This window comes from Rhinolophus hipposideros, assembly GCF_964194185.1.
Source record: "Rhinolophus hipposideros genome assembly, chromosome: 1".
In the NCBI taxonomy this organism is placed as follows: Eukaryota; Metazoa; Chordata; class Mammalia; order Chiroptera; family Rhinolophidae; genus Rhinolophus; species Rhinolophus hipposideros.
The window spans coordinates 63,215,485-63,241,972 of NC_138047.1; the positions used below are offsets into that span (position 1 = coordinate 63,215,485).

The 26,488-nt window shown below is 35.6% G+C and overlaps 1 protein-coding gene and 1 pseudogene across 14 annotated transcripts in view; one reads left to right on the forward strand and one right to left on the reverse strand.

The window, feature by feature from the left end:
* The window catches only part of MAPK10 (mitogen-activated protein kinase 10), a 296,217-nt gene that overhangs the window by 93,743 nt on the left and 175,986 nt on the right, over window positions 1-26,488 (reverse strand). The gene's annotated exons all lie outside the window — the stretch shown is intronic.
* LOC308495935 lies at window positions 1,038-25,998 on the forward strand (annotated as a pseudogene). The gene is made up of 2 exons: window positions 1,038-1,173; window positions 25,293-25,998. The product of its transcript is annotated as an uncharacterized misc_RNA (transcript).

Sequence of the window (26,488 nt, forward strand, 5' to 3'; positions counted from 1 at the left end):
ACTTTCTTACACTATATACAAGAATAAACTCAAAATGGATTAAAGACTTAAATGTAAGACCTGAAACCACAAAACTCCTAGACGAAAACATAGGCAGCAAACTCTTTGACATCGCTCTTAGTAATACTGTTTTGGATATGTCTCCTCAGGAAAGGGAAACAAAAAAATGTAAACAAATGGAACTACATCAAACTAAAGAGTTTTTGAACAGTAAAGGAAACTATCAACAAAACAAAAGACAACCTACTGAATGGGAGAAGGTATCACCAGCCATACATCTGATAAGGGGTTAAAATCCAAAATATACAAAGAACTCGCATACCGTAACATCAAAAAAATACGCAGTCTAATTTAAAAATGGGCAGAGGACCTGATTAGACATTTCTCCAAAGAGGACATACAGAGATGGCAAATAGACATGAATAGATGTTCAACATACAAAATCATCAGGAAAATGCAAATTAAAACCACAATGAGATATCACCTCACACCTATCAGAATGACTATCATCAAAAAATCAACAAACAAGTTTTGCTGAGGATATGGAGAAAAAGGAACCCTCATGCACTGTTGGTGGAATTGCAGATTGGAGTACCCACTGTTAAAAACCATATGGAGGTTCCTCAAAAAATTAAAAATAGAACTATCTTATGACCCAGCAATTCCACTCCTGGGTATTTATGTGAGGAAACCCAAAACACTAATTGAAAAGATATATGTATCTCTATGTTAATTGCAGCATTACTTACAATAACCAAGATATGGAAAGCATCCAAATGTCCATCGATAAATGATTAAGGAGTAAAGAGGTGGTACATACATACAATGCAATATTACTGTGCCATAAAAAAAGAATGAAATCTTACCATTTACGACAACATGATGGACCCAGAGAGTATTATGCTAAGTGAAATAAGTCAGACAGAGGAAGACAAATACCATATGACTTACATGTGGAATTGGGCTCACAGGTTGGTACCATTTCTTAACACTTGAAAAATGGATGAGATCTATTAAGTGATCTACAGGAATCCCACATGGTTCCTGCAACAGGACACATAATTATGATAGGAATAAACTCCGTTGCCCAGCCCATGGAGTTTCCTGCCCAGGGTTTCTGGCTTCATGACTGCCCACCATTAACTAGTCTGACAAATGCTGCAGTACTGCGAGGTACGAATGGCCCCAAACAGCTCCCAACATATACATCTAAAAATGTATCTTCGCTATTATTTATGCCCCTGGACTTCTTTCCTTTGTTACTACTCTGTCCCTCTTGATGTACTATTTATCTTTTCTTTATTCACTTCCCTCTTTGATATTTGGGCTGATATTTATGTAACTGAGCTCTCTCTGCCAGTTAATGTCTGTACTACAGTTATGGTATATTTATAACATATTGCCTTTTATTGCATGTTTTTTTTTTCTATCTTCAAAGTTGTTGTGCTCTTTAATGACCAAAATCCTGAAGGATTTAGCTCCGTACCCTCTAAATGTTGTAGGAAATTATATTTGCTATTGCTCAATGTTTATTCCCAGGGCTTAGATGTTAGGAAGAAGGCATGATATAAGCTAAAGGACAAAAGTTTAAACAAACCAAGCAGCATATTTTAAAATAATGTTGTGTTACACGGATGCCAAGATGTTATCTGTAGCTAAAAATCTTTCTCAAAGTTCCTGACTCACATATACAGCTCTCTACTGAACACCTCTAACTGGATGTCTCAGATATACCTGAAAATTAATATGCCCAAAGCTGAACAAAAATCTTTGACTTCTCTCTTAACCTTACATTGCCCTCTTCCAATCTTTCCCTTAAACACCCATTTGTTCAAGTGTAGAAGTCATCTTGATATTTCTCTTCTCATCTTCTCCCCTTATCCAACCATGAAGATGTACTGTATTTACCTTCAAAGTATATTTTCAATCCACTTAACTCTAACTCCATTTCCCTTACCATGTGTCACATGTACTACAGAGATTGTCCCTAAAGTAGTCTCCTCGCATTAATTCTTGCTTTTTTCCAATCTATACCTCACCATCTTTACTCTCGTTATATCTAAATTGGACTATCCTTACCACATTATTTTTTCTTTTCTTTTTGTGTTAGTTTCAGGTGTACTAAACAACATAATAGTTATTTACACCCCTCACAGAGTGATAACCCCTCTCCCCCAAGCTACTACCCCTCTGACATCTTATATAACTGTTACAATACCATTGATTATCTTCATTATGCTATACTCCACCTCCTGTGACTATATATATATTTTTTTTTCTTATAGTTGACATACAATATTATTCTCCTTCAGCTTCAGGCATCTGCACAGTCTATGAAGTGATCCCCTTGAAAAGTCCAGTGCCCATTTGTCACCTTACATGATCTTTAAAACATTGTTGATTATATTCCCCATATTGTATTTCATATCCCCATGACTATATTGTGTCTACTAATTTGCACTTTCTAATTCCTCCACCTTACCCCCATCCCATCTAGCAATGAACAGTTTTTTTTCTATATGTCTGAGTCTATTTCTGTTTTGTTTGCTCATTCATTCTGTTCTTTAGATTCCACATATAAGTGAGATCATACGGTATTTGTCTTTCCCAGTCTGACTTATTTCACTTAGCATAATATTCTCAAGGCTTGCTTCATTATTTTGTGTCTGAGAATCCTGCTTATTTTTATTACAAGAAAATATCTTGAGTAACACAGTGTTAATAAAATAACTAATATAACCCATAAAGTTGTTATGAAATTAAGTTAGCTTAACTTAAAAAACAACAAAAACTATGCTACTACTTAATAGTAAGCCCCATGAGGGCAGGAGCTACATGAGTCTTGATCCCCTTCCCCTGACCCCCAGTTTTACTGAGATATAACTGACATATAACATTGTATTCGTTTATTTATTTTTAAAAGACAGAGTTTATTACAATATCATAACAATGAAAATATGAAGATAATGTGTTCAGGTCTAGGCCAATGGTACATTAACCCAATGAAATATCATGTAGCATAGAAAATGACAAGTAGAAAGAATTAAACAATTCTGGGAGGGAAATCTATGTGGCCATACAAACTGTTGCCAAACTATTATAGAGCCAGGTCTAGGACTGAGACCAGAGCTTTGTCCTTTTCTGTCCCCACCTGTAGGATGTTCAGTGTCCTATATATAATTCTTCTCCAGCAGGAATGATTGTGGCAGGCAGGAGAAGTGGGGTGAGAGACCAGGACCCAGAAAGTGGAGTTTAGTAGTAGAAAGGGGTGTGTTCAATCTTTCATTACCATGGGATTTTTAGATTTTTTTTTCTTTTTTCAGTTACAGTTGACATTCAATATTAATATATATTGTTTCAGGCATGCAGCATAGTGGTTAGACATTTATATAATTTATGCAGTGATTCCCCCCAATTAGTCTAGTATCCACCTGGCACTATGTATAGTTGTTGCAACATTGCTGACTATATTCCCTATTCTGTACTTTACATCCCTGTGACTATTTAGTAACTACCAATTTGTACTTCTTAATACTGTCACCTTTTTCATGCAGCTCCCTCTCCCCTCTGGCAACCATCAGTTTTTTTCATGGTATCTATGAGTCTGTTTCTGCTTTGTTTGTTCATTTATTTTGTCCTTTAGGTTCTACATATAAGTGAGATCATAAGGTATTGTCTTTCTCAATCTGACTTATTTCACTTCGTATAGTACCCTTTAGGTCCATTCATATCACAAATGATGAGATTTCATTCTTTTTTATGGCACAGTCATATTAAATTATATACATGTACCACCTCTTCTTTATCCATTCGTCTATTGATGGACACTTGGCTTGCTTCCATATCTTGACTATTGTAAATAATGCTGCAATAAACATAGGGGTGCATGTATCTTTTCAAATTAGTGTTTTGGATTTCTTCAGGTAAATACGCAGAAGTGGAATTGCTGGGTCATAAGATAGTTTCATTTTTAATTTATTGTTTTGAGGGACTTCCGCACGTTTTCTATAGTGGCTGCACCAATTTGCAATCCCACCAACAGTGTGGAGGGTCCCTTTTTCCATGCATCCTCGCCAACCCTTGTTTGTTAATTTATTGATGATGGCCATTTTAACAGGTGTGAGGTGATAGCTCATTGTGGTTTTGATTTGCATTTCTCTTAGTGACACTGAGCATCTTCTCATGTATCTATTGGCCCTCTGTATGTTCTCTTTGGAGAAATGTCTATTCAAGTCCTCTGCCCATTTTTTAATTGGATTGTTTGTTTTGTTGCTATTGAGTTGTATGAGTTCCTTATAAATTTTGGAATATTAACCTTTTATGGGATGTATCATTGGCAAATGTCTTCTCCCATTCAGTGTGTTGTCTTTTCATTTTGTTGATAACATTGTATTAGTTTGGAGTGTACAACATAAGTATTTGATCCATGTGTATATCACAAAATGATTACCACAAGTTTAGTTAATATTCATCACCTCACAGAGTTAGAATTTTTTTTCTTGTAATGAGAACTTTTAAGATCTACTTCCTTAGGACGTTTCAAATGTACAATATTGTTAACTACAGTCACAATTACATCCTCAAAATTTGCTGATTTGTAAGTGGAAGTTTGTACCTTTTGACCACGTTTATCCATCCCCCTTGCTCCTCCCACTCACATCTCTGGCAACCACCAATATGTTTTCTGTATCTACTCATATGAGTTCAATTATTTTAGAATCTAAAATCTAAAATCTCCCATGTGGGAGATCACATAGTATTTGTCTTTCTCTGTCTAACTTACTTCACTTATCAGAGTGCCCTCAAGATCCATCTCAATTGCTATAAATGGCAGGATTGCCTTCTTTTTATGGCTGAATAATATTCCATTGTGTATACTGTATTTTCTTTATCCAGTCATCCATCAATGAATGCATAGGTTGTTTCCACATATTGGCTATTGTAAATAATGCTGCAATGAGAGATTTTTGTTCACCTTCGCACTGAGTATCGTTCAGTGTCTGGCATATAGTTGGCCCTACATAAGTACTTGTTAAAGAAGTAAATAATTAATGATTGACCTACTCCTAATGGTAAAGCCAAGTGAATTTATAGGTCTCAGATGTCTACAAACATGAGTTAAATAGTTTTAAATATTTTCAAGTCATATGCTTCATCTGTAAAATTCATGTAAAATCTGTGTTTTAATTCCATGTGTGTCCATGTTAGTTTTAACATAAAATCTCATTTCCCCATCAACATGTCAGTCTTCACATGAAATCTGAGCTCCAGAAAGACCTGCCATGTTTATCATGGGGCTTTGAGTGCCGCTGGCATGCTGCACCTGCACCCCTTCCTGCCCGGCCCCCATCCTGAAACACAAAAACTCTAGTTTGAAAATGGGAGATTATCAAATAGGCTGGGGTGTTTTTTTTAACCCAAACTTTTATTAGCTTTTTTATTCAACAACAATGTGACCGTATCTTCATCCCCAGTAAATATCTTCCTAAAATCAAATGATTTACCAGATTTGCTTCAGCAAAGATCAACTAGATTCATCCTCACATTGATAGCAATTGATATGAAGCCTAGGTAGGCCCAAAACGGGAAGAGTTGATATAATTGTTGACTCCAGGCCAAAAAAGAACTATGCATAGGCCATTTTGATTGTATTGTAGTGTTATTAAGTAACCCTAAAAACCAAGACTGGATTTTTCCAGTAAGAAGTTTATTATTTATGTAGCATAGGCTGCTGTTAACTTAGGCTGGGAAGAGCCTGGGTTTCTAAGTTTTAGACATGTAATTATCTTATAAGATAGGCATTCTTATTATCCCCACTGTTCAGGTGACAACACAAAGCTTAATAATAACAACCAGTATTTATTAATTCTAAGTACATTTTCTCTCACTCATTTGCTTCTATAGCTCTTAATAATTCATATATAATAACTCACTTGATGCTGACTAAAACCATAAGAAATGAGTATTATTGGAATCTTGTTGTAGTTATTTTTACTATTCTTGCAACTTTTACACAAGTTTGAAATAAAAGATAAAACATTTTTGCTACATATATATTGCTATATATACATGCTATATATATATATAAACATTTTTGCTATATATATAAAACACACATTTGAAAAATTAAGATTTAATTGACATCATATGACTGTGAAACTTTGAGATCTCTTAATTTTCCTTTAGTTTTTCGGGAACTGATTAAAATTTTCTACATTTTCTTTGTTATAACTATTATTAAAGCAAAAACTACACATATTTGCAAGCCATTCCACTAAGATTGCAGCCTTTCTGACTCTAATTTTACAGTTCATTCATTCTTTCATTCATTTATACATTCAGTCAACAAATAGTTAAATAATTAGATAATTAAGAGAGTTGATAAAAATCACTTCATAATAATAACTATAATTTGCATTTATTTTCTGGACAGCTATTAACATTAACTTGCTGTATCTTTATAGAAATGTGTTGAACTAGAGCTAAGGAAACTGAGGCACAGAATGGTTAAATAATTTACAAAAAATTAGTACATGAGTGATCTGGGGCTCAAATTCACTCCTTGTATTTACAAAAGAAACAAAATGAGCTTCCAGAAAATATTAAAAACCAAAAGCATAGAAAAATCACAAAATTGTTTTTGATAAGACCAATTTATTTGAGAACTATGTGGTAAAACCAGATAAAAGTCTAGTAAATTATGCAGTGTTAGTTGTTCTTTATTAGTTTTAAACAAGCATGAAGATATTTCAGACAATGTTTATATAGTATTCTATACAGTATTCTCATATAACCCATGTCCCTAAGAATCTTTTTTTTTTCATCTAGAGTTTGAACTTTATTAATATAGATTTGCACATTGTAATTTTTCTTTCTTTTTTTTTTATGTTAACATAGTCATCAAGGTTTATTTTTTTTATTTTTTTTATTTTTTTATATGTACTAAGCATTTATTTCTTTTTTTTTATTTTTTATTTTTTATTTTTTTTATTAGTTTCAGGTGTACAAGACAAGGTAATACTTAGACGTTCATCATTTATATCCCTCACACTGTGAACCCCCCTCCCCCCATCCACTATCCCTCCGACCTCACACTGAACCATCACATTATATATATAAAATTATAGTTGGCATTCATTAATGTTTAGCTTCTGGTGTACAATGCCATGATCAGGTGTCCACAGTATCCCTGAGGTGGTCTCCCAAATAGGACGCATGTCCATCGGATACCCAACAAAATCTTTACAACATTATTGAATACCTTCCCCAAATTAATTTTCAAAAAAACCCTGAGGCCATCTTGTGGTTACCAGCTCCTTCCAAATCCCTTCACCTTTCCCCTTATCCCCAACCTCCCCCCCCCACACCCATCTAACAACTCTCAGTTTTTTCTTTGTGTCCCCAAAACTGTTTCTGATTAGTTCATTCACATAGTCTTTTCTTTAGATTCCATATATAAGTGAGATCATATGGTACTTGTCTTTCTCTTTCTGACTTATTTCACTTAACATAATGTTCTCTAGATCCATCCATGTTGCTGCAAATGATACTTAAACTGTGATAGAAAATTGGCACTTTGAGACTACACAGTGGGATTTCTTTGCACAACTACCAAAAAAGTACCACACCAATCAAATATGAGTATGGATTTTACTCTTAAACGCATGATCACCCCTTGCACTTTCCACCCTCTTCCTGTTGGTTGGTGTCATTAACAACCTGTTTACCGACCTCAAATGGATTTTCTGACTAGTTGATTTTAACAACCCTCCCACTGCATCCTGCTTTTGTGGCTTTATGTGGGCTCAGTTCAGGAACACAAGGCATCCAACACTCTTAAGTACCAAAATGGAAAAGAGATTGATGTTCTCTTTGTGATGCAACCTGAGTTCAGAGAAATGTCAGGATGTATGAAACTCATTTAGCAATAAAAATTCTCTCCTCACAAAGGTTCTTTCTGTGTCATTGGTAAAAATGAAAGCATTTTGTATGCATGTATGCATGTGTGCGTGCGCATGTGCACACATATGTGCATATGTATTTTTATTAATCATCTTATTCTAGGACACCATATTAATGTATAAGTGAAACCATTTGAACAGATATTCTGTGTCCTCCGGGATTATAAAAATAATACCTTTCTTTTTCTTTTGGCTAAGCACTATAGGGGAATGGAATTATATTGTGGCATTTCTTTTTCGTTTGAACTAATTCTCATTTTTGAAAACCAAGTTCATTTAAGACTGTTATATGGTTATCTCTTTATTCATTCAATGAAGATTTACTGATCTTCTACCATGTATTAGTTTTTACTTATTGGATATTTTTATTTGGAAAAGTAGAAAAAGTCATAGAAGGTTAAATTTAAATGTTAATTGATGTCTTATGTTACAAAATTAAGCAGAAACTTGCTAATATTCATTGTGATAGATACAAAAATATACAAATTAAGTTTCTTGTACTCAAAGAACTATAATATATTGGGTAATACAGATAGAGGAATAAAATATAAACAAAAAATAAGGTTAAAAATGAGAGAAGGAAACGCTAGATGGTAATGGAAAGGTCTAATCTTAAGGAAATATGGAGGATGGCAGAGGATAATTGCTGGAGGTGATAAAATGGAGTAGGTTCTAGTTGCAAGTGTAGGGATTACTTTATATAGGATAAAACATTGTGCATGGAACATCAGCAGGGAAAGTAGATTAAATGGCTTCTGATGCCAGTAAATATGGTAGTGGGGGTGGGGATGTGTGGATGTTCATTTCTGTTGGCTTTTAGTTTTGCAGTGAAATGGGAAGCAATATCATCATCTGAGAGAGAGAATGGGAGAGAAGTTAAGAGTTTTGAGGGAAAAGTGGAAGGATAAAATTATCATATGGAATGGTAGAAACATAAATGGACTAGAGATTCTGGGCAGTAATAAAGACCCACTTAACCTTGTTGGTCTTAAATGTAGGTGCCAACAGTCAAAACAAGTACATATTTCTTCTCTAGCCACGTTCATCATCTATTTTAGTGCTGAGGAGTTAGATTTAACCAGTGTTTGAATTTTGCCAGGAAGGAATAAAGCAGAAGATAGTTGAAAGTTTATATAGAGGACAGATTATAATATGAGGCAGAACACGCTGTGTAAGGAAGAAAATGAGTGCATGAGGGTGGTCAGGAACAGAGAAATGATGGCAGATCGTGGATTATAGGCCCTGATGGGGTTGAAGAATTGTTAAAAATAAGGTACTAATATCAAATCAAATGCATCATTCCTTCTAGAAACAAAATTTCAATTCAGATAGTTAATTTAGCTTCATTTTGCTAACTGAAAACACACAAACAAAATCTGGTGGTTATTTTTGCTTGTTTCATTTTTATTATCTACCTAACAGACATACAGAAAGTTTAAGAGTCAAGGAGAAATACAGGAAATAAGAAACATAAAGAATTACCGTTGTAGAATGTGGCACTGCATTTGATGATTTAATAGCACCCAAGATTCACGTCAAAACTAATATATTAGTTTTGAAATACACAGTTGGAGAAATACCTACTTAATGCAGATTTATCTCAGCATCTGTACTAGTCACTGTATTTTTAAAACAAAACTATAATTCTTCTCTGGTTTATGTCATAGACTGTAGCTTTATTGCAGTTTCAAGGTATAAAATGAGGGGGGGGGGGAAGAGGTCCCACAAGTTTATGATCAAATTACTGGCAGGATGCTGTGCCAAAAACGCAATTAGTCAATTGTTTCAGCATAAATATTGTTTATAGGTTAGTAACTAATGTCAAATGTTAATGTTAAAAAAGTATTCTAGTTGTCACTAAATATTTTTAAATCATGTTATTTATAAGACAATTCAAATACCATTTTACATAAATGCTGACACTATCAAAATACCACATTTAAATTATAAAATAAGACTGAAAAACTAACTTGGCAAAAACACAGCCGACGATTTGTAGTAAGGGTAATGAAATAAACTGAAGTGTAGCAGATCAGAAAGGGCTTATCAAATATAAACTCAATAAAATACCAACCTAGAACTTCACTTCAATGTAACCTCATGTTTGTTCCGCCTCTAGTTAGAAGATACTATTCTAGTCCATACAGTCTCCATTAATGAGTTAATAAGCAACTCAAGTAATCCTTCATATTCAGATAAAACTTAGATATAATTCTTCTATAATTTTATTGCTGATGCATCTTAAGTTAAATACCGATTATAGTAATTATTCTTGTAATGACTTTATATTGCCCTTTATTGACTATTGAAAAGAAAACCCAAACAGAATACATTTTTTTTGTAATGGGAAATGTATCTAAACAAATATATTTATTTTATTGAAGATTCACAGCTAATATGACCTTTGAAACTACAGATTGACTATGATAATCATCAAAAATTCATTGTCAAGACTAAGTCAAACTGATTAATTTTGTCATGTAGTTCAGCAAAAAAAATTGCCTCTATAATTTCTGATCTTAATCTCAACTCCAATCCCTTTAACTTACAAATAATATAAGGCTTAAAAGAGCAAGTCTTATGCTGTTTACACTTAAATTTTCTAGGGTTAAACCACTGACTCTTTATACTCCAGCTTTCCTTTCATCTACCTATTTTCTATATTAGGTAGAATTGAAGTGGCTACACACATTTTGGGGATGTGACTAAGGGGTTAAGTTCAAAATATATTTATTTTGGTTCAGTGGGTTATTATGTTTCACTGTCATTTATGTATTTAAGTTATTGCAACTTTTCCTGGTATAAGTATGATTTCTAAAAATATTGGTAACACTGGGGCCACTCACCTGGTGTCCAATCTTGTGAAAGGAAGTGGCAGGGCCAGAAATAATATCACCATGTGAACACTGCCTGACATTAGAAGTATGCAGGTATGTAAGTAGTGGTAGAGAAACAAGGTTTGAAATATATGAAGCCAGAAGGTAGTCTGTGAACAACTTTTTTAACTAATACAGTCTGTGTATAAAAGAAACTAGAAAGAGTTTTTTTCCCAAATGTGACAATTCTAAACATGTATATGACATTATCAATAATGCATTATGAAGCTAAAAAATATTTTCTAAACTATCAATAATAAAAGATACATTTCGACCAACCATGATAGGAGACAGACTGAATTTTCTTTCTATTTTCTCTATAGCAGATCATATCACAAAATCATTGTCATATGAAGACATGTTCAAAGAGTATGCAGCCAAAAATACACTAAAAGAAGTTACATCAGTTATTTAATAAAAATATTATTTTTCTGGATTTTATGATTCTGTGGTATTTGTCAGCTTTTCTTTTCAATTTGCAATTTGTTGTAATTTTTTCCAAATAATTGATTTTATTTTTTTGTAACTGACTTGATACTTTTAGAGCAGTTTTAGGTTCACAGCAAAATTGAGAGGAAGGTACAGAGATTTTACACACACACACACGTGCTCTTACACAGTGAAAAGTTCGCGAACTTAACTGTCCTACCTTCGTATACATATTCATGTGTATATACACACCCTGACCCCCCACAGTCTTCCCCATTATCAACATCCCTTAATAGAGGGGGTGTTACAATTCATCAATCTGTTACATAGATGACTCTACACTGACACATCATTATCTCCCCAAGCCCACAGTTTATATTGCAGTTCATTTTTGGTGTTGTACATTCTATAGGTTTGGACAAATGTGTGATGATGTGTATCCATCACTTCCCTAATATTCTTCTGTGCTCTATTTATCCTTACCCTCCCTCCTGTAATTTTTATTCTAAATAATGTGGTTTCATTCTTAATTTTATATTTGTAATTTTTCTTAAAGAAGGTTCCTCCCAAATTTTATAAACTTTAGGTCCAGCAAATTCTAAATGTGCTCTGTCCATAATATAAAATTTCACATAGCTAAAACAGTCTACATAACCAATAGTTAGGACAAACTATTTGACCTATCTTAGAGAAAGGTTGCCTGAATGTTTGTGTCTCCCCAAATTTGTGGGTTGAAATCCGAATGCCCCATGTGATGCTATTTGGAGGAGGGGGACTTTGGAAGGTGATCAGGCCGTGAAGGCAGACCCCCTCACAAACTGCATTAGTACCATTTTAAAAGAGACCCCGGAGAGATCCCTCCTTTCTGCTATGTGAGGTTCTATGATGGTGCCTGAAGGCACCATCTATGAACCAGAAAGCAGATCCTCACCAGATACAAAGTCTACTGGCACCTTGATCTTGAACTTCCCAGTCTCCAGAACTGTGAGAAATAAATTTATGTGTTTTATAAGCCACCCAGTCGATGGCATTTTGTTCTAGCAGCCCAAACGGACTAAGATGTGTTTCTACAGTTTTGTGTTTAGAGAAGTTTGAATTTTAAGAAGCTCTTTTTGTGAGTGTTAACACATATGAATCCAGGATATGCAGCCAGGATTTTAGTTTGAGACTTTGGATACAGAGCCAGACATCTTCACTGTGGCTCCACTGGAGAATCAGTACTTACTGACAGCGTAGGAATAAATTGAGGAGATAATCCATTCCGGTTCTAAACAGAAGACCACCTTCGATTACAATAGTAGATTCTCTGCCTAAAAAGGTAACTTAAAAATAATGTTTCTAAGGCAACAAAAAACTATATAAGTTGAGAATGAGAAGAAAAGTTAAGAATTCATTTAATCCAACATTCCCTGTAAAATACAACATCCTTAGATAGTCATCCAGGTAGCTTTTGCTTAAAAACAGTTTTTACACCCTCACAATGAAGACAACCCATTGATGAATGGCTCTGACTTTGATCAAGTTCTTTCCTAAATTGAACTGAAATCTAACTTCTACTAACTTATGTATGTTCTCTGGAGCCAAACTGAGTAAGTCTACTCATTTATTAACACAGAGGGGTGTCTTCAAATATGTGACAATTCCTCCATCTCCCTGAAAAGTCAACTTCTCTCCAAATTAAGTATCCCTAGCTCTAGATTCAATAACCGTTCTCTTCCCATGTATATTAACAAGTGTAATTATTCATGCCTCTAAATAAATTTTAGATTTAAATTGTTTAACTCAAACTTCAGTTAATAGCAATGAATCATCGAATCTTGCAAAATAACATGAGTCTCCACCCCATTTCCCCATTCTCTCTCTAGCCCGTTGGCATAATTAACCACACACACACACACACACACACACACACACACACACACACACACACACACACACACACACACACACACTGGCTGCCTGAAACTTGAGACTTGGTAATTACTTTCCAGGCTCCCAGATTCTGCTTCCTACCAGATGCAAAATAAATATAATACTTTGCAAAGTGCTGAAAGCACTGTACTTGTCAGTAGCAATTTTCAAAAGGGAATTAAAAGCATATCGTGCATTGCTATCAATAGTAAATGGTCTACATATCAAGGCTGTGCATTTTTAGCTACGAAGATTTTAATCACTAATCCAATAGCCTGATTTTATTAAGACATAAGGAAATCGAGGCTAATAAAGACAATTAACTTATACAAAGTCACACACAGTTTATTTGTGACTCAGGTTCTATAAGATCTGTCCCATGTTTTAAAGAGTTCAGCCACACTAAAATATACAATTCAAGCTCAGCATGGTTAATCTGCAGAATTTACTTGAAGAAATTATGAAACTGTTAAAAAGGATATTGTTTACAAAATATGATGCTACTATCTTACAAAAAGTTATACAAATTATAGTCCCATGGTGAACGTAAGATGCTTGACCACTGAATAAAACACTGCAGCACACATATCAGATGTAATGACACAAGATAATCAATCCCCAAGACTGCTGTTACCTGAGGAAATTGTGTCATGAAGTCTATATCTTTGTCAGGGGTGGGGGGAATTTTGTGTTCAGGTTAAACACCATCAAAAGTTATTCTTTCTGGACAAAGGAAGTTTAAAGCACCATTCTCTCCTCATGATAGCAAAGAATACCAGTCAAGCATGCAAGAAAGAGAAATTAACACTGAGCTATGGCATCTCACAAACAGAAAGGGAAGCTATTCCTGGGTAACAAGGGCATAGGCCCTGCCTGGTATTTTATAGAGCTGATGAGAGAAAACAAAGCTTTGTAGAATATACTTAATCTTTTGATATAATACAGATAGAATGAAAACCAGCTAAGCATAATTCACATTTAGACAGACTAAAAGAAATATCAAGACCAGACAAGAACAGAGACTAATCTTTTATTAGATCAAAGAGTTATTACCACTTCTTTTATATGTCTGTGGGTGTGGGTGTGCACACAGGTGTGTGAGTGTATGAGTGTGTGTGTGTGCGGGTGTGTGTGTCTGTGTTGGTTTGTGGAGGAAGCAAGAAAACCAAAATTCATTGAGCATCTAATACGTGTCACATACTGCATTTTGCATTTTACTTATAAAATTTAATCCACACATAATGTTACATAATCCTATGATGTAGATATTATTATCACCATTTTGCAAATTAGAAAAGAGAAGCTCTGGAGGCTTCAGCTCACACTACTAATAAGTGGCAGAGTCGAGGCTGAAATCTGTTATGTTGAATGCTAGAGTCTGTGATCATACTTCTAATCCTAACAAATTTATGGCTCAGTAACCATCAGACATAAATTTGTCTAAAATCTTCCAGTTATGGGAATATAGGTGTGTCTGAAACATTTCCAAGACATCGTGCTTCCAAGAATCTCATCCACTTATAAAAAATAACTGAGGAAGCCTGAGGAAGGCAAATAAAATGACCTTGTATTAGTTTCCCAAGCTGCATAATATGTTACCCCAAATTTAATGGTTTAAAATAACGAACATTTATTATGTCAGAGATTTTGTGGCTCAGGAGTCTATGCAAAGCGTACCTATACCCTTTGCTCAAGGTTTCACAGGCTACAGTCAAGGTGTTGTCAGGCTGAAGGAACTTTCTGGAGCTCAAGGTTCTCTTTTAAGTCCACATGGTTGTTGGAAGAATTCAGTCTCTGTGGTCATCAGATGGAGGTCCCTATTTCCTTGCTAGTTGCCAGCCGGAGGCTCCTACCAGCTCCTAGAGGCCACCTCCAAGTCACAGACTCATGACCCACTTGTAACATGGTGTCTTATTTCTTCCAAGCCAGCAAGAGAATTTCTCACTCAGTCTCATAAGATAGACAGTCTTCTAACATAACCTAATCAAGGAAGTGACGATCCTATCACCCTTGCCATACTTTATAGACTAGAAGTAAGTCACAGGTTCTATCTGTGCCCAAGAGGAAAGGGTTATACAAGGGTATGACTTGGGGGTTACTAAAGGGTGAGTCCCCCACAGACCTTGGTATAGACTGAATGTTTTTGTCCTTGCCTGCTAAATTCATATGTTGAAACCCTACCTCGTAATGTGATGGTATTAGGAAGTGGGGTCTTAGGGAGGTAATTAGAATTAGATGAGATCACGAGGTTGGAACTTCTAAGAGTCCCGAGGGAGCTTGCTTCCTTTCACCAAGTGATGACACATTGAAAAGATAGCCATCTATGAGCTCGGAAGCAGGCTCTTACCAGCCATAGAGCCTGACCATGCAGGTGATCTAATCTCAGACTTCCAGCCTCAAGAACTATGAGAAATAAATTTCTGTTGTTTATAAGCCACAATGTTCATGGTATTTTGATATAGCAGCCTGAATGGAACAAGACAGATCTCAAGTAAAAAAGTTTTAGCAGTGAATTTAGTTATCCAGTTACCAATGAGTTTTCACTTAATTCTAAATCAGTTGCAATTTCTGACATGGAACAAGTACAAAGGAGTTATCCAGCTGGATTTTAATCGTTCCATAGGGGGAAAACAAACTCAATTATGAAGGTATTACAAGCAAACCACCAAAAAAAGTAATATAAATTTCATCCTTTTGATGATCCAGATAATCCAGTTAGATTATCTGCTCTGCTCCTTTGTCTTAGGACTCCAAATTACATCATTATCTTCAAGCATCAACAGATGGACCCAAATAGCTGTATGAACTCCCCAGAGCTGGCAATTCAGCTGCTTCCAGAGAGTTAGTATACAATCTTGCCCTTTTTGAGCACAGGATAGGTCAAAATAGTACTACTGGAAGCTTGTTTTTCTCCTTCTATTTTAATTAACAAAAATGTAAGAGATTACAACCAAAAAAAAAAAAAAAGAAAAAAAAAAAGGAAAGCAACTAACATATAAATGACTTGTTATTATTTTTACAATTATTTCATTGACTAGCACTGTTTACTCAAAACTATTTGTAGAAATTTTATTTTCTGGGGAAGAAAAAAGAAATCTTGCTAGTTCCTTTAGATTTTTTGAGAAAACCCATTTTGTTTTTCATAATTGTTTGCTATAGTTAAAGAGGGTAAAGTACAGGAATTAACTGTTTACTGTACACTCAAAGATTGTGCTGGGCACTTTTTATGCGCCTTTATTGACACTGAAAACAAGGATCAGATATGATAATTAATCTACTTCAGGTTACTCGCTAATGTGTGGTGATGGCATTGTGCCAACCCAGCCAGATTTAAATCCAGGTTTCTTTGTTGTTTGCTTTCTAATCTCCAAACTGTCACTCAAAAAGTAGGGAACTTCAGATGGGTGATAAAATTAACTCAAATTATGCTGCTAAATAAATGTGAACTTGAAGGAGCAAATATTAAAAGTCCGTCACCAAAAGTTTATAGAAAATGTAAAGTAAACATGTAATGATTATAACTAGCCCCCAAATGTAGATTTTTGCCTACAGTGTTAAAATAATTGGATTAGTTACAAAAATTTCAGTATAGGATTTCACACACACAGGAATATATATACACAGATAGACACATATATGTACTCGTATATAGCATATGCATATACATGTATAGCAGATATACATATACCCTGCTTCTCTGGAAAAATTTGAAGCTCTGACAACAGTCTCCAGATTTTCTTCCTAGCAATAACCAGAGCTACCCACTTTAGGCAAATTATAAAGTGGCAATGTTTATTCAGGACTCTCTTCACAGGTAAAGAAAAATAAAAGGTCAAATAAGAAAGTGTATTGAGGTTTCACCATCTACGCTCTAGACACCCAGGTATCCTTATGCATCAGTAACTTTGAGGAGAGATGAGTCAACTGGTCCCCCAGTGACCTGGGAATGATATACTATGGGATACATAGTATTTAATTTATCCCAGAGTCAATTCTCCTCTCATTTGGAGAGACTGGGATATTTGGGGCCATGTAGACTCTCAGATACACTCAGAATGAAGCCCCTTCCTTAATGACCATGAGGAAATTCCAAAGCAGGGCTTTCTGGGAGGAACATCAACTTTGAAGATTACACATTTGTCTCTACCATACCACTTATGTACCAAGTTGTACGAACTACAAAAACAGAGGAGGCAAATTACTTAAAGAAAGCTGACTTTTTTTTTTCCTGGCAAAATACAGTTTTGCATATACCAGCAATACCAAAAGAAGGCTGTTAGAATTTAAAACAGCCATCGTAATAAACACATTATAACTAGAGAAAATTTGAATGCAGTTCATGGTCCTGAAATCTTTGTGTTTCAAATATCAGATACTTTTATTTTCCATACCTCTCAATGAGTAAATTATAATACAGTACAGTTTTTTAGAGCAGTGCTTCAGAAAATACATGGTCATTGGAGTTAAGACAATGTGAGCTAAAAATCTCATCCCTGCCAATATCTAATGATGTAATCTTAGTGGGTGTGTGAGTGGGGGGCAATCTAACCTCTCTAAGCCTTAGTTTCCTCGTTTATAAAATACAGATAATAATAACTATTGGCCAGACTACTGTGATGGTTAAATGAGAGTAGGTACATATAGTATCTAGCACGGAGAATGGAGCATCACAGGTACTAATTGGTAGCTTTGGTTACTGCTTTCTGCATCACATATGATGTCTTAATACATGCTGTGTGCTGTCCTGTTGATACAGTACCGGCTCTGAAACCTGAGTGAGATCAGAATCACCTGGAGAGCTCGTTAAAACCCACAGGGCTGGGCTTGGGCCTCAGAGTTTCAGAGTTTCTGAGACTGGGGTGTGACTCAATAATTTGCATTTCAAACAAGTGTCCAGGAGAGTCCAATGCTGAGGCTGCAGGCCAAGGAAACCAGTACTAAGGGAGAAGAATGTGCACTTCTTTTAGAGGAAGCCGATGGGAGTATAAGACTCAGATCTACCAGTCACATAACAGTTCAGAATCAAAGGATCGACGTGATATTAAAAAGAACAGTGATTGGATGTCAAAGGCTCTAGTGATATGAATAATTTATATGACAACTGGCAAACATTTCTCTATCTGGGACCCAGATTTCCATTGGTAAAATAAGTAGTTAGATGATATTTGTGTTCTTTTTTATACATTCACATATTTTTAAGTATACGAATGTCCTCAAATATCGTGGATAGTTATTATAAAACAGAAAGTGAGCGAAATGCAAACAATAACTCTGGTCCTGAAAATATTCAGAGCCTTGTTAAAAGCCCTGTGCCTGGTTCTCTTTCTGACCTTGACAATGTGACTCAGAGTTGAACGAAAATAAAATAAGGAGAAAAAAAAGGAACATAAATCAGAGGCATTCATATAACATATGGCATTCATTCATTCATTATTCATTCAACGAAGTGTTTTTTTCAGTACCTCTTATGTTCCAGACATTGTGAAAGATCTTGGGAAAACAGGGTGAAGGAGACAAGACAGGGTGATTGCATCAGACTAGCAGGACACTAATCCATTTATTTCTCATAGAACTTATGTTACATTGTGGCATTTCTTGAGAATCAAGTGTCCCTAATCCATATAAGGCAGCTGGCTACGACACAATTTAGATGGATCAAGAACGAAAACCCACATTGATTTGAAGCAGGGCCCCAAAGTCAAAGTCAGATAAACAAGAAGAGGGACTGAAAATTAGTTATCAGATCCAGAAAGTGAAAACTTATTATTTCAGAGACTAATGGTCTTCCAAGAACTATCCTCTTCCTCATAGTTATAAGAACCTTCCTAGTTTAGATAGGCACATGGCATTCCACAGAAAAGATATCTTCCCACTTTCCTTGCAGCCAGATGTAACCCTGTGATTAAGTTCAGGATGATGGATAGGAAGCAGAAGTGAAATATTCAGTTTCTGGGTCCTATCCTTATACAAGTAGATAGGTTGCTTGCTTTCTACATGCTTTGTATCTCTTCCTACAAACTGGAGTGTTACCTTAGTGGCTTCGGCCATGTGGACAAGAAAAACACTGTTAAGATTCCTGAGTCTCTGGGGGAACTTGTGAAACAGAATCCCCCTATCTCCTGGATCTATACAGCAGCTCAGACTTTTATGGGAGAGAAAAGTGTTTAAGCCACTGTACTTTAAGTCTGTTTGTTAGACTATCTTAGGGTACATCCTATCTAATAGAGGTATCTATAATTGGGTCCTATCTACTAAGCAAACATTTAGAAGACAGAGAACCATATCCGTTTTTGCTCATGACAGTAGTTCCAGCATTTAGCACAGTGCCTGGAACATATTAAGTGCTAAATACATAAGTAAATTCAATGGACTAGAATGAAATAGATGTAGTTTCTGACTTAAAGGCAAATTATTGCACTATCAGGACACAGACGTGAAGACAAAAGTAAAGAATAGCGTTCTTTTTTCAATCATATTAATGCACATTCTTCTTATTCTCCAAAGATATATTATATTTCATATTTTTAAAATTCTTAATTGGCAAAAGTTTAAGTTACTCTGACATCCTTTCTTATAACCAAGGAAAATTGTTATCAGGTGCTCAGCTTGTCAGAGAATAGGGTGAAAATAGCCACTGAATCTCTACTGTATTTCTTGTGCTGTTATTGTTTTCCAAACTAAACTATTAAATATTTTTTGAATGCATACAACAGAAGCTAGCAATATGGTTTTGAAGAAGTACCAAATTACTGCTGCCTTTTTTTTTTGGTGTGTTAGTGGGGTTATTTTGATTTATGCACACAGAAAAATAAGTATGTATATATATATATACCCACACCATGTGCACTTAAAATTTAAGTAAAATATTACATTTACATTCCAACAGATTATAAAATAGGGACCTTTCCTTTCTCTTCCCAGAGACTTGTTTATACTGGGAATATTAGATATCTAGCACTCTGACTCCCTCTTCATCTCCCTCTCTCTCAATCTCTCAGGAGGAGGTGGTGGCAGCTGTGTAGAAGTTCTTATATAAACTCTGAACATTCATAATTTCTTCTAGGGAGTGTAAAAACTTTGCATGCACAGGATTACATCTGGCTTTTATAGCAAAGCCTTGAGAGGGGAGAAGGAGACATGGGTAACTGATACAGTTATTGCCATAAGTAACAATACTCTGCCTCTGTTCTAGAAAGTTCATGTTTGCTTTCAGGACAAAACAAATGAATATAGATATTAAAAACTTATAATGAGCTATAAAAGAAGCAAAGATCTATGAACACCATTAGAAGAGTTGTATGCTATGGAGATAGTAGCTGAGTCTAAGTTTTTATTCCCCACTTGTTACCATATTTACCAAAAGAAAAGGTGTCATTTATAAGGCACTTCAACCAATGAGTTTCATCCTCCTCAAAGCGCCAAGAAGCAGAGAAATAGCAATTGTACAAGAATTGCTCTGTGACTAATGCTCGTCTCTAACATTTGCCCCATGTCTCATCTCAATTCCTTTTCATATATAGCTTCAAGTCCAAAGACTTCCTTGGCCATTCAAATCTCTACCTCTACTTGGGATGTTAGTGAAGAAATGTTACACAATATATTACACATGGTTCACTGCAAACAAAAGAATAAAAAGCGTTTTTCTCAATTTTGCCCTTTCATGAAGAATGATTGCCTCTTTTCACCGTTAATCCCATTAGCGTCTTCCTGCTTCCTCAGAAATCATTCTTTAACAAATATGCTTTCCTTTCCTGGTATCTTCAGTCTCTCAGCTGCCTGCTTTGTGTCCCTTTGTCTCTCCACCCCCTCTCTTCTTTTTGTGTATCAGTCATCTGTTTCTTTTGCTATTTCTATCTCTGTTTTTATAACTGTCTTTATCCTCCTGTCTCCTCTCTCTCTCTCTCTCTCTCTCTCTCTCTCTCTCTCTCTCCCTCTCCATACACCCCATCTCCAGCATCCAGCATTTCCTCTCCAGGCCCTCCGGTCTTTTAAAAATATATTCTTCCCTTTATCTATGAGGTTGCAGTCACTAACCACCCAAGAGCGCTCCTTTGCAAGACAACTTTATAGAAAAGGAGTCCACATAAGAATTGAGAAATTAAAAACTACAATTTTATATATATAAACACACAAGAAGTGGAGTACAGCATTAGGAATAGAGACAGTGGAAATATAATGGCTGTATGCGATGTCAGAGGGGTAGTAGATTGGGGGAAGGGAGTTATCACTGTGTGAGGGATATAAACGATAAATGTCTATTATATTGTTTTGCACACCTGAAACTAATAAAAAATGTTTTAAAAAAAGCATTTGATTAAAAAGACTAAAAGAATTGAGAAGTTAAAGTTGAAAAACTCAGAAGTAAATCTGAAAGAGGACTATCAAAACGAAGTGTCAAGTACCAAATCGAATCAGGCAGAGATCAGAGAGACCTTGTCATCTTTGGTAACTTGGCGAGAGCAGTTTCCACAGAGTGGTGTGCACAGAAGTGGATTCCAGTGAGTTGGGGAGTGAACAGGAGATGAAGAAGAGAAAACAGACAGTTTAATAACAATAAATATTTATTAAGTGCCTATACTATGTTGGGAGCTGTGCTAAGATTTAGAAATACAATTGGAAGCAAGTCTGACAGTCTCTGCCTATAGGGAGCTTCCAGTCTAGTGGGAAATGGGACAAAGTAAAAAGAGAGAGATGATGATTTGACAAAGAAAATACAGGGTGACGTAAAAGCATGTCAGAGGGGTACTGACACTGGATTCACAGTGGTGACAATGAAATAGGGTGAAGACTGTAAATTCAATATCTCCTCCTCTTATTGGGCACACAGCTAGATAACATTTCCAGCTTCATATACAATTAGGGGTGGTGGCCATGTACCGTAACCAAGTTGAGTTCTAGCCAGTAAAATATGAACAGAAGGAAAACAAACACACCACTTCCAAGCCTGCCCAGTAAAACTTCCTCCATGCTTTTATCCGCTTCTGCTATTTGGAGACCTTAGATGCCACAAGATGAATATGGCAGAGCCTTCATCAGTCAGGCTCCTCAGATCACTGAATAGAGCTGACACTTTCCCTTGTCCATTTATTTACTCCTCCCCAACCTGATAAACAAGAAATAAACTTCGATTGTGTTTGAACCTTGAATGGTTTGTTTGTTTGTTTGCTTGTTTGGTCACCAAAATTATCCTAACTAATGTATGTGAATTGAAGTTAGTTATCCTAACTAATGTATTTGTTTATGAACGATGTGAAGAAGTTAGTCCAAGAAAAACAATGGCATTTAGGGGTTTATATGTCCACATATCAACTAGACAGCTGGCAGGATGTTTGACTCTGTCAATTCAATTTTATACCCTTGTGAAATAGCATAGTGCCTAATAAATATTAATTGAATGAAAATGAATTAATGAGCTAACTCAGGGGTGAGACTTTTGTATTTTTTTCTTTATTTTAGGTTTATAAACAGTGAATCTAGACAACCATCATCATTTGCATTTTCTTCACTTTATGAAGCTTAATCATTCTCCTCTGAATCCAGTAATGCTCTCACATGTACAGCATTGATAAAAATATCCTCAATATTTAGCTGTATCAATGGCATTCACATATGATTTTCCAACTTCATGACCCTAATACAGTCGGTGTGGATGTCATAAATATTCATTTATAGTGGCTATGTTATCTCTCTTACATTTAGACATGAAAATATGGAAGAAAAATTTTTAGTAAATTTGTATCAAGTCCTTGGATTGTATTTTTTAATGATACTTTTAGAATTTTTCACTTGTCTGTGCTATTTAATATTATCATATCAAATTTAAATCAGTATAGCATTTAATAAATGAAAATCAATTATGGTATTACTTATTCATTCTTTAGATTAGCTAAAGGCATAATTATTAAAGTTAAATTATTCTAATTATTGCATTAAAATAGTATGCAATACTATTTTATATACATATATAAATATATATATGTATATATATATACACACACACACATATATTTTTTAGGGGGCCACAGTATTTATATAATTATTTATATATATATATATATATACATATATATATATGTATATATATATATATACACATATATATATGTATATATATATATACACACATATATATATTTTTTAACCTAAGAATTATCATTTTTTATTTGACAATGCATCCCATGTAATTTAACATGCCAAATAAAGCTAATTAGTTTCACATCTTTTATTTTAGACCCCAATATGTATGTATATATGTATGTATATATATATACACATATATACATGTATTTATATGTACACATATATATGCATATATACATATACATACTCATATATAGAGAGACATATATATAGAGATATATACATTATAGTATTGGCAGATTTAGTATTAAACAATTCAACAGTTAAGGTTTCCATCAAGACTTTTGAAGTCTTGAGACTATAAGAATGAATAATTCAGGATCCTTGCCCCAAGGAGATCATTATCTAGCAGCAGACACAGGCTTAAATAGCAATAAAAATATGAACAGTGCCAAAAGAGATATAAGTATAACATGTTATGTCAATACAGATGAGAGAGCAATTATTTTTGCTAAGCAGTAGGGAAGGTAAGTTAAGGCTTCACATTGTGGTGACCCTACAGCGGAAACTTGAAATGGGTATTAATTTCCCAGTAGAATAGCAGACATGTCAAGAGCATTTCAGATGGGGAGAAACAACTTCATATAAGTACCAGAAGCATAAAAGTGGCCAGCACATTTGGAAACAATGACTAGTAAAACATTCTAAACTATTTTATAAACAATTCTGTAAGCAACTTTATTCTGTAAGCGATGTGAAGGATGGATTGGGGAGGAAGAATTAAGCGGAAGAAGGACATTGGCTAACTACCCTTGATGATACTCCAAATGAGGTCTGAGGACCTGGGAAAGAACAGACATTTCAGAAACAGAAACAATTGGACTTGATCCCGAAAGAGGAAGAAGTTACCTAATTTCTAGGTTAGGTAACTGAGGGAATAGTAACTGCATAAGTAAGACTTACGCAGTGAAGAGCAAATTTGCATAGATCATAATACTATATTGGACATATTGAATTTGAGATATCTGTGGAGTAATCTGAAGGATACAATGTACATAAATGAGTATATGGACCAAGAGCTTAGAAGTAAGGAACAAGTTTCCAATTGTAAAATATGTAAGTCGTGGGGATGTGATGTGCAGCATGGTGGCTATAGTTCATAATATTGTATTGCATATTTGAAAGTTTCTAACAGGATAGGATCTTAAAAGTTCCTATCACAAGAAAAGAAAAGGTCTTGTAACTATGTATGGTGATGGATGTTAACCAGACTTATTGTGGTGATCATTTCACAATATATACAAATATCAAATCACTATGAATCTGAATTGAATCTGAAACTAATATAATATGTCAATTATACTTCAACCAAAAATGTATATTTGAAGTAGATCATTGAAATATATTTATAAATCAATAAAAAAAATAAGGTGTAGTTAGCCAGTATGATATAGATGTGGGAGCCCTTAGGCATTGAATTGCCAAAGGAGGAAGAACATTTATAAAATACATATTTGAAGGGTAGAGAGTAATGACCAATAAAAGAGACAGATAATGAATGCTTGATCACTGAAGTAGGAGGGAACCAGGAAATAGTTGGCTTCAACCCAGTCTAACATCACTATCACTCCCCACAGCCAATAATATTCATGACACTAGTCCTAGATTCATTCTGTTGTTCCCAGATTTCTCCTACTTTGATCCAGTTCTATACTGGTTCTTAGCATTTGTTTCCATCTCTCATTTAGAATCTCCCTCTCATTATAGAATTAGTACCTGCCCTTCTGGCTCCAATCTCTGGATTCCAATCTCGTCTTCAGGAGTTTGGGTTGGATTATTTTGCTGTCTTTCTGCACAATAAACGATAAAAATAAACTTCTCCATGTAGCCAATCCCTTAGAAACTAGCCGTGACCCACGCCAACTAACACTAATGAAAACTAACTTGCGGGAGGGGCGGGAGAGGGCGGAGAAGGACGGGGGTGGGGGGCGGGAGTGGGGGTGGTAGGGGCTCAGCCAAAAGGCTCTGGGCCTAGTGGGGCTGCTGCAGCTCTCTCTTGACCTGACGGAGTCCAGACAAGCAGAGCGCCTGCTACTCTCTGGAGAAGGTGAGAAAGCCAAAGAGGATGTGGCAGCTCTCAATCGCATCCAACTGGTTGAGGAGTTGGGCAGCTCTCAAGAACCACGAGGCAGAAAAGGCTGCTGATGAGAGCGAGAGAGGAATGAAGGTGATAGAAAACCGGACCACGAAAGATGAGAAGATGGAGATCCAGGAGCTGGAGCTCCAAGGCCAAGCGCACTGCGGAGGAGGCCCACCACAAATACACAGGTAGAAGGAGGTAGCTAGTAAGTTGGTCATCTTGGAGGGTGAGCTGGAGAGGGCAGAGGAGCGTGCGGAGGGAACTGGAAGAAGTCAAGAATGTCACTAACAACTCGAAGTTGCTGCAGGCTGCATCTGAAAAGTATTCTGTAAAGGAGGATAAATATGAAGACGAAATTAAACTTCTATTTGACAAACTCAAAGAGGCTGAGACCCATGCTGAATTTGCGGACGGAATAGTTGCAAAACTGGAAAAGACAGTGGATGACCTGGAAGAAAATCTTGCCCAGGCCAAAGAAGAGAACGTGGACTTACAGCAGACAATGAGCCAGAAACTAAATGAACTTCACTGTCTAGAAGCAAAACAGAAGTGCCTTGTTCCTACAGAAGCTCCAGATTTTCATGTTTTTCTCCTCTCATAAGAAGTTTCTTGTGTTACTGCGTCTGTGCTTTGCTGGAAATGTCAAGTGAATTATGAATATGTGACCAAATATTTTGTATCACAGGAGCTTTGAGCACCAGTTAAATCTAATTCCTTCCTTTTGTCCCTGTTGGCACCAGCTATTTCAGCTCTATTTTTATTCTTAAATTGTGTTTCTTCCTAAGGTAGGCAGCTGTTTCCTATTGAACATCGTCTCTTAAGACTGGGGGCATTTGGTTCCTGGGAGGTTAGACAATCCCACACTTGCAAAACAGACTCCAATATCTACGTAGTCACTGGTCAATTTAAAAGGTTGAAGAATAGAACCTCTGGACCATGGTTGGACACACGACAGGAAGCCAGGGACCACCACATTTAAATGGGTGGGAACTTTCGGTACACAGCAAAGAAACCCGGGGGTGGGGGTGAGGAGAGGGGACACTATTGTGGGAAGTCATAAACCACAGAGAGATTAATCTAATCATCCTGGC